The following is a 9,264-nucleotide window of genomic DNA, read 5'->3' as shown; positions in this document are numbered from 1 at the left end:
GCCGGGACCTCCGCGGCGGGATGAGCCGCTCTTACTCCGGGTGTAAAAGGCTTCTGAGGAGGGGGGGGAAAAATCAACGCGTCTTCAGGACAAGAAAAAGTACGTTCGCCCGAACAGGGACTTGAACCCTGGACCCTCAGATTAAAAGTCTGATGCTCTACCGACTGAGCTATCCGGGCTCTGAAAACAGTTTCTGCCCTGCCTGTAGATCCTGCTACCCATGGGCTGCACTGCTGCTTGCACCCTCCTGCCTGTACCTCCTGCCTGCACCCCCCTGCCCGCATCCCCACCGACACTCGCAGCGTGGGCTGTCGGGCAGACGGTGTCCAGCAGAGGAGGGGTGTCCCCGTCCTTCCCCACCCCCCCCGGGTCCCCCTTCCCTGCAGCAAAGCTCAGCGTGTCTGGGAGGGCAGCACTGGGGAGACCTGGGGTGGTTCTCAGGGAGTTTTGCAAAGTGGGAAGAGAAGAAGGACTGGGAATAATCCATCCCAGCATGGGGGATACTGGGGCGTGTTTAATTAGGGGGGATTTCTCCAGCCGACCCGCAGCCCCGTGTCCCACACTGTGGGTGATGATTCCAGTGGGAGGGCGGGTGCAGCCCGTGGGGGTTTGCAGGCGGACGCGGTGCTGATCGGGGCCATTTTTCCATCAGGGCCTGGTGGGAGATAGGGCTCGCGGGTTCCCAGCCGCACCGAGGGACCCCCGAGTCCCAGCTGCCCCCTGCGCGACATGGTGAATCCTACGAGAACCTCCATTCTCCCACCTCCTGGGGATCTTCAGGGAGGTTGGGGCAATGGTCCATCACCACTAAACCCAAACCACAGGCTGTGACCCGCAGCCCTGCCAGTGCGGCTGGCCGCCCTCCAGCACAGCGCTGGGTTTTCGGAGGTGAATATTACCCCCGTCTGCGAGGGCCTGGCAGGGCCAGCTGCCTGCAAAAACAAATTACGGTGACCGCTGCTATGGCTTCCAGCACATCTGTTGCCCACAATGTCCTTGTGCAGCCGCTTCTGCCTCAGCTCTTCCCCCGAGCCCGGGGGGGCTGCGGGTGGGAGCATGTCCCCACCAAGCTGGGGGGGGGGGTGTCTCAGGAGCACCCCAGCCAAAATGGGGTGCTGTGGGGTGTCTCAACACCCCTCTTGCAGCTACCCGGAGGGGTACAGAGGAGCACCCGCACCCCTGGAAGCACCAGCCCAGTGGGAAGCAGCGAGAGGCGGGTGCGGATGGGGACCCCAGGGGCACACACACACACACACCCTCGGGATGGGTGTGCACCGTTTTGGGGAGGTGGGAGGTGGAGGGGGCCGGCAAAGAAGCAGGAGCGGTTCATCGCCCACCCACCATCCCGCCGGGAAGGATGCGGGGAGCATCCCGGGGGAGATGGGAGAATCTTGGGGACACGTAGGGGGAAGCCGGGGAGGGGGAGGGGGAGGGGGAGGGGGGACACCACCCGGGGAGGGGGGGGGGGGGAATGTGGGACACCAGCGGGGGACTCAGCCCCGCCTCACCCCCGTCCCCCGTCCCCGTGCAATGCGGCGGGCCGCCGGGAGATGGCCCCGCTCCGCGCTGCGCCCCTCCATTGTCCGCCGCCGCCGTGTTCCCTCCCTCCTCCATCCCTCCCTCCCTCTCTCCATCCCGCCCTCCTCCTCCTCCTCCTCCTCCTCCTCCCGCCGCCGCCGCCGCGGCGCGGCCCCGCCGCCGCCCGGCCCCAGCCCGGCCCGGCCCCGCCGCCGCAGCCCGCTCGGAGCAGGTAGGGCTGAGCCCCCCCCCCGAGGGGGGAGGGGGGGGGAACGGGACAGCCGCGGTGGGTACCGGGGGGGGGCGGGGGGGGGGAGCAGGGCGGCTCCGCCAATGAACGGCTCGTTCCGTGTTTTTTCCCCTTTTAAAAAAAAAAAAAAATGTGTATATCTCTCAATAATTTCACCTCCTGGGGGGAGATGGGGGAGCTCCGCCGGGTCGCGCATGGAGCTGCTGCCAGTCCTTCCCGCAGCGCTGCCCCAACGCTCCGTTTTGGTTTTGGTTTTTTTTTTTTTACAAGATTGAAAAGCCCCCAAAAGCCCCGGGGCGGGGGGGAGGTGTTGGGGGGTGTTCGGGGCACTGCACCCCCAGGGCACCGTGCGGGGTGTGGGCTCTTGAAATGCCCCCCCCCCGGCGGGCGGGGAGGGGGGGGGGGGGGGGCGCAAAGTTGGGTTATTTTTATGAGCAGAACAATAAAAGGATCCCCGTCGAACTGCAAAGTTGCCCATCTGCAAAGTAGAGAGGCAGAACTGGGGGTTCTGCTCTTTCCCACCGTGTCAGAGTTCCCCCCGCCGGGACAGGGATGGGGACAGGGATGGGGACAGGGACAAGCCAGGCTCGTCTGAGGCCGGGAAGGGTCAGCTCGTCCCACCGAAGCCACGGTGCAGGCGTGGGCTCTGGGTAAGGGTCCGTGGGGGCAGAAAGCACTTGGGAAGATGCTGGACGTGCTGCAGCGAGCTGCGATGCTCCCTCTGCCCCTGCGGTACGGCGCTCTGGATCCTCAACTCGCAGAAACGCTCATGCGTGTATTTAGCAGTAAACTCCAGAGATATGCGAGCTATTACCCCTAAGCAAAGGAGATATATTGACTTAACCGCAGCTATTCGTGTGTGTAAGGCCAAGCGCGAATGTCGTTGTTCACAGGATCTGGGCCGGGGTGAACTAACAGCAGCGTGATGAAGAAAAAAAAATCAATCTTTTCCTCCCAAAGCGGGAGGGACAGGGTAGCGGGGAGCTGTGGGGTGAGGGAAACCTGCCTGGCAAATGGGGCACCCGGCTCTGCCAGGCTAACCGCCCTGGCGAGGCGCCTGCCCCACCTCGCCTTTGGGAGCACCCTCCTAAATACCAAGCGAAGCGAGGTTGGGGAGAGGCTCCACGCCACTGCCGGGAGCCGACAGGAGCTGCCTTCCCAGCCCAGCAGCCATGCAGCCGGGCGCCAGCCCTCCTTGCCTGCTGCCTCGTAAGAAGATGCTCTGTGTGTGTGTGTGTGTGTGTGTGTGTGTGTGCGAGCGTTGCCTGGATGCACACCGGGGATGTGTGCGCAGCCGGTGCACCTCAGGCTTCGGGGCAGGGGAGGTGCGTGCGAGGCCGGGGTGCCGGTGAGGATGGGGGTTCCTGCGGTCCTGAGCCGTGGGGAAGGACCACCGGGGTTTGTAGCAGCGGCAGCATCCATGGCCCCGTCCTGAGGGAGGTGTTTCCCTGCATGTGGGTGTGCGTCCAGCCTGTGTCTGTGGCATGTCCTTGGACTGCAGTTTTCTCCCACGGCGTGTAAATCCTGCGGGCAGAGCGGGGCTGAGCAGCTGAAGGAGTCGGTTCCCATTGCAGACTGAGCTGGCTCTGCCCAGGCCCCCCCTGCACCCCACCAGGGTGCTGTGGGCAGGGGGGCTGCACCCCGGCTGCTGCATGGCCTCGGTGCACCCCGATGGTTCAGCCGCGGGAGCATGGGGATGGGGGAGAGCCCCGGAGAGCAGGGAACAGCCCTGCGGAGCGTGGGGCAGGGATACAGCTGCGATCACAGCAGCAGGATCTGGCTCCTGGCGCTCGCCCGGCGCTGCGGGGCAGAGGGCAAGGAGGGTGGCACTGCTGCTTGCCGGCCCAACCCGGCTCCGCTGTGTAGGCAGGACTGTTCCCCTGCATGTGCTGGTGCAGTGGGATGCGCCGAGGCCGGGGAGGTGTCCCTCAGCTCTCCTGAGCCTAACTGAGCCCCCGTGCAGGATCACTACCGGCACGCCGGTGTGCCACTGGGTGCACGTACACCCGTGCCGTCGCGCAGGCAGCCACGCCGCGCCGGGCGCTCGCCGCTCGCCGCGGAGGAAGCTGAGATTTGCATAGGAACCGAACGCTGGAGCTGCTGTGCCGAGGAGAGCCTCACCGCCAGCATCCCCCGGGGACGCCAGGCACCCAGCAAAGCTGGTCCCGGGGGCGGGTGCTGGGTGCTGGAGCAGGGAGGGTTGAGTAATTCGGAAAGTGTGACCGTGGGTGTGCCCCGGGGCCGGGGAGCAGAGGAGGCACCGGGGTGCCTTGGCCCCGTCCTCGGAGCTGGTGCGGGGCCCGCAGCTGCCGCGTGGGAACAGTGGGGAGGATGCAGCGGTGGGTGGCTTTGTGGAAAGGTCCCACCCTCGCTCCTCCCCACGTCCCCATCGCTTCGCAGGTGCCGGGTGAGGTTCAGCATCTCCTGTGCAGCCGAGCATGTGGCTGTCGCACCTCGCTGCAAAGGGGGGCTCTGACATCCCCCCACCCACGCTGCCTCCTGCCCCACGCCTGGCTGCGACACCCCCATTGTCCCCTCCATTGTCGCTATTGCAGACTCGGCTCCCGCCGCGCAGGGCTCTGGGGGGTTCCTCTGCAGAGCTCCCTCTTTCGGCTGCCCCGCAGTGGGACTTTCCTGTCCCAAACCCGACCCATCTTCCTGGGGCAGGATTTCCTCCCGAGGGTGGAAGTACGTAGAAAAATGATGGAAGAGGCTTTGGCATCGACCGGCTTCACATCCTGCCTCCTCCGGAGAGCCTGGACCGGACCGGGCTTTGCTCTGCTATTAATAGGAGTCCTACAGGCTTGAAGAGGAAGAAACTCCTCCTGCCATAAGGCAACAGGTTGGAAGCGAGCGGCACTGGCTGTTTTCAAAGCGTTTGCTTGGCTTGGTGTGTGCGGGACGGCAGCTGCCTGGTTTTATTTTGCTGCCCATAACGAACTGGCCGGACCCTGCACGTCCCCACATCGCGTGGGAGAGTGCTGCAGATCTGCCCCGGCAATGGGAGGCTTTGGGATGCGTGAAAGGAGCCCTGGCCTTCGTGCCCAGCCCACGGTGAGGGTGGCTCCTGGGCAGTGAAGCAGGGACGGAGCCTGGCACAGGGACACCCCGGCTGTGGGGCCGGAGTCTGGGGGACAGGGATAAGCTCTGGACCCCTCCCACCGCCCAGCCAAGAAATACTGGTGACAGGTCCTGGTGGGGGGACCCAGCTCGAAACCCCCTCTGGAAACTCCCGAGAGCGCAGCCCCCTTCAGTTTTCGGAGTTTGGCTTTTTTGTCTGCAAGCTGGGGGTAACAGAGTTGCCTGGAAATGTGTGCTGGGATCGGTTTTGGGGGGAAGCATGTAATTTTCGCTGCAACCGCTTTGGGAACGTTGGTTTTGCTGGGTTTGGGGTTGACGGGTGGTGTTTTGGCAGCACTGAGTGTGGCTCCAGGCGTGAAATGCTCTGAGTTTCGGTTTCGTTTTCCAATGACCTTTGAGCCCAGGTTCCCTTTCTGGAGCTCCAGTTCCAAACTGGGATGAAAATCCAGTGTTTTGCTCTGTCGAAACACCACCCAAAGGGCTTTCCATGGTCATGACGTTGACCAGGAAGTCCCAAAAGGCCCCGTTTCCCTCCCGTTTTGGAGGGGAAAAGGAGAGTAGAGAGTTTCTTCTGGAGCAGGGGGAGTTGGTCCTGCCTGCTCTGGGGAGTGCTGGAGCTGGTGGGGGGCCCTGGGAACGTGTCCCCCTGATGCCACGAGCTGCCTGGGACGAGGAGATGGCTCTGCCTCGCAGACGTAGGAGCATCCCCACTGCCAGAGGGTGGCCCTGGGGTCTGGTGTGTCCGGGGAGCTTTGTAACCCCACGATGTGCTGTGACCCACGGCGGGGGCAATGGCAGACGGCCGGGACGTGCTGCGTGGCTGGGGACGCAGCTGGCAGCCGGGGCCATGTCCCCAAAGCGGGGAAGCCCTCTCCGTCTTCCCGGCCGGGCAAGGGGCCGCTCCGGCGGCTGGGAACGCAGCGGCTCGCCCTGTTCTGTGGCAGCGGCGGGATGGATGGATGGAGCCGCAGCCCCAGAGGTGAAGGCTGGTGCTTTATCCTTCTCACGGCCGCTCCTCCCTCCACCGGATTATAAATGGGTGTGAATTGTCTCCCCTGATAGGCATAACCTCCATCCCCGGCTCCCACACCCCGGGGAGGTGCCCCTCCAGGGCTGGCTTTGCTTCCTCGCCCTCAGATGTTTGATGTCTTCCCAGATGCTTCGGACGTTTCTATCTGCTCCCAACGCAGCTGCCGGCGAGGGGGAAGGGAGGGAGGGATGGGGAGAGCTGGGGGTGCACAGTGAGCCCCCACCGGCCACGGTGGCTCTGCCCCGGGCTCCCGTCCCCCGGCACAGCGAGGCAGGGCTGGCTGCCGCCGTTTGCCCCACCGTGGGACCGTGTAGGATGATTTTCTGCTCGGATTCCCTCGTCCCTCCCCACGCCGAGCAGGTGCTGCTCAGCTGCCGGGAGCAGGGGAGGGCACGGGGGGGGGCTACAGGCGATGCTGAGCTCCCCCCCAGCCTGCCCCAATCTGATGCTCAGCTCTTTGCACGAGGGCTGGGATGATCCCTCCCTGGTGAGAGGGAGAGCCCCCGGCATCCTCCGCCCCAAAGCTCTGCAGAAAGGCTGTCCCCGAGAGCCACCGCAGAGCGGGACCGGCTGGTGTGGAGGGATTTTGAGGGGGCTAACGGAGCCCCTGAGGCCTCGACAGGGGGGGACACCTGACTGCTGCTTTCGGGGTGGGCTGCTCCAGGGTGGGTCCGACTGGTTTGGTATTTGAAAAATAAACTCTGCAGGATCTGCTGGCATGCAGGAGTGAAAGCCTCAGCCCAAGCCTCCCTTCCCTTCCCTTCCCTTCCCTTCCCTTCCCTTCCCTTCCCTTCCCTTCCCTTCCCTTCCCTTCCCTTCCCTTCCCTTCCCTTCCCTTCCCTTCCCTTCCCTTCCCTTCCCTTCCCTTCCCTTCCCTTCCCTTCCCTTCCCTTCCCTTCCCTTCCCTTCCCTTCCCTTCCCTTCCCTTCCCTTCCCTTCCCTTCCCTTCCCTTCCCTTCCCTTCCCTTCCCTTCCCTTCCCTTCCCTTCCCTTCCCTTCCCTTCCCTTCCCTTCCCTTCCCTTCCCTTCCCTTCCCTTCCCTTCCCTTCCCTTCCCTTCCCTTCCCTTCCCTTCCCTTCCCTTCCCTTCCCTTCCCTTCCCTTCCCTTCCCTTCCCTTCCCTTCCCTTCCCTTCCCTTCCCTTCCCTTCCCTTCCCTTCCCTTCCCTTCCCTTCCCTTCCCTTCCCTTCCCTTCCCTTCCCTTCCCTTCCCTTCCCTTCCCTTCCCTTCCCTTCCCTTCCCTTCCCTTCCCTTCCCTTCCCTTCCCTTCCCTTCCCTTCCCTTCCCTTCCCTTCCCTTCCCTTCCCTTCCCTTCCCTTCCCTTCCCTTCCCTTCCCTTCCCTTCCCTTCCCTTCCCTATCCCCTTCCCTTACCTATCCCCATCCCTTCCCTATCCCCATCCCTTCCCTATCCCCATCCCTTCCCTATCCCCATCCCTTCCCTTCCCCATCCCTTCCCCTCCCCATCCCTTCCCTTCCCATCCCAGGAGGGTGCCCCAGGGTGTGCGGAGCCCGGGGGGTGGCAGGCAGGGTGCCGACACCAGGAGCTGGACGGACAAGGGACCCCGCTGCAACCAGCCGATGCTCTGAAATTGCGTTTCAAAATGCAAGAGGTTCCCCAGAGAAGATTTGGCGCTGGGTGTGCTGCCCTTTGGTCTCAGCAGTGATGTTCTCCAGGGCTGTCCCCGAGAGGAGGTTGGCTTCGTGCATCTGGGCAGAGCATCGAAAGGGGAAATGTCCCTCTGCTTTGCTGATGTGGCCGCACGGAGCAGAGCAGCGATGGCTGGTGGGTTACACGGGGGCTGTGGTGCTGTGCTGTGGTTCCCTGCAAGGCTGCACTCTCCCTTACGGGGCCGCGCTGGTGCAAACTGTGAAGAAAATTGTGTTAAACCATAGTTTGGGGCTTAGAGCAAAGAGTTTCCAGTGGACAAGTGGTTTTCCCTCCTGCGTGCCTCCAGCCGAGCCGTGTGCTGCGGCAGCAGTAACTCAGCACAGCGAAGCATTTCTCCGAAAGGTGGGACCCCAAGCGCTCGCTGGATGGGTCTCCTGGGGCTGACGTGACCATGGCAAACGCCAGGAAATTTAAAGTCAGAAAATTGCCCCTATGTTAGTAGTAGTAGTAGTTTAAAGAGGAAAAAAAAAAAAAATCTGCTTGTCTCCGCTCCTCTGGAATTCAACTCCCGCCTCGGGAGCTCCCGTGCTGAGAGCTAACCCACGTCTCGCAGTCCCGGGTAATTTTTGTCGCAGCCGGTGGGGAGAGGGAGGCATTCGGTGGAGATGCAGACGGCCGCGCACCAAACCCCCAGAAGCAGGAACCTGCAGCGGGAGGTGCTGGTTGAGCATCGGTCCTGCCCCTGGCCGAGGACTTGGAGGGCGATTGGGGGATTTTGGGGCTCTGCCACATGGGTTTGCATCACCTCGGTCTGGCTGCTGCGCCAGTTTGGGAGGGAAGGGGCCGAGCTGCCTGCTCGGGGATGCTCGTGGTGTCCCCAGCTGAGGTGACATCCCCTGGGTTGCTCACAGCCCCCTCCTGTGTGGCTTTTGTCTGGCTGGTGTTGGCACCGGGGGGTGGCTGTGCCAAGCACGGGCTGAGCCTGCCACCCCATCCCCATCCTCATCCCTGTGTCCTGCTCTGAGGGTGCCCGCCCGGCTCGCCGTGGAGGCAGGACCAGGTTTGCTGCCCCGGTGGGGGTCCGGCTGCATCCCACCGATCCGTGCAGGAGCCTCGGCTCGACCAGGCGGGAGCGTTTCTCCGCTTAAAACGTCAGCGAGATGCAGATGCTTCTCTTGGAGACGAGAATGGGTTTGTGGCTTTTGTCAGCCACAAAAATCGGTTTGATTTTATTGCTTTTGGGTCATAAGCAGATTTTCTTTGTTCAGCCTCCAGAAGCCCAGGACTGCCAGTTTTTGGGATTTCTATTTTTCTGGGAAAAGCCCACGGCTGCCGGCAGGGACCAAAATGCCGGGGAAGGGAATGTTTCCAGCCTGTCCCCCCTCCCAAGCCATTTTTTTCCAGTTAGAAAGCACAAAGAAGCTGGTTGAGTGAGGTGGCCGGCTGGGCTGGTGCTGGGGGGGCCGGGAGGGGACCCATATCGGTGAGGGGGTCAAACCCACCACCGCGCTCACAGGAGATGTGTTTGCAGCAGACGAAGCCTGGGCCGGGTTAATTAGCCGCCATCTGGTCCCGGGGTCAGGAGGGCTCATTTGCGGGTGGGGAGGGGGTGACATGTCTGGGGGCTGTGGCGGGTGATAATCAACTGGGCTGGGAGGGGACGGCGGCGGGGACCAGCCTGGTGACGATGGTGATGCTCCGCCGGGTGCTGTGTGCCAGAGGAAGGTGGTCACTGGTGATGCTCCGCCGGGTGCTGTGTGCCAGAGGAAGGTGGT

The sequence above is a fragment of the Vanellus vanellus genome (genome assembly GCF_965231255.1).
Source record: "Vanellus vanellus genome assembly, chromosome: 23".
In the NCBI taxonomy this organism is placed as follows: Eukaryota; Metazoa; Chordata; class Aves; order Charadriiformes; family Charadriidae; genus Vanellus; species Vanellus vanellus.
This window is presented reverse-complemented; position numbering follows the sequence as displayed.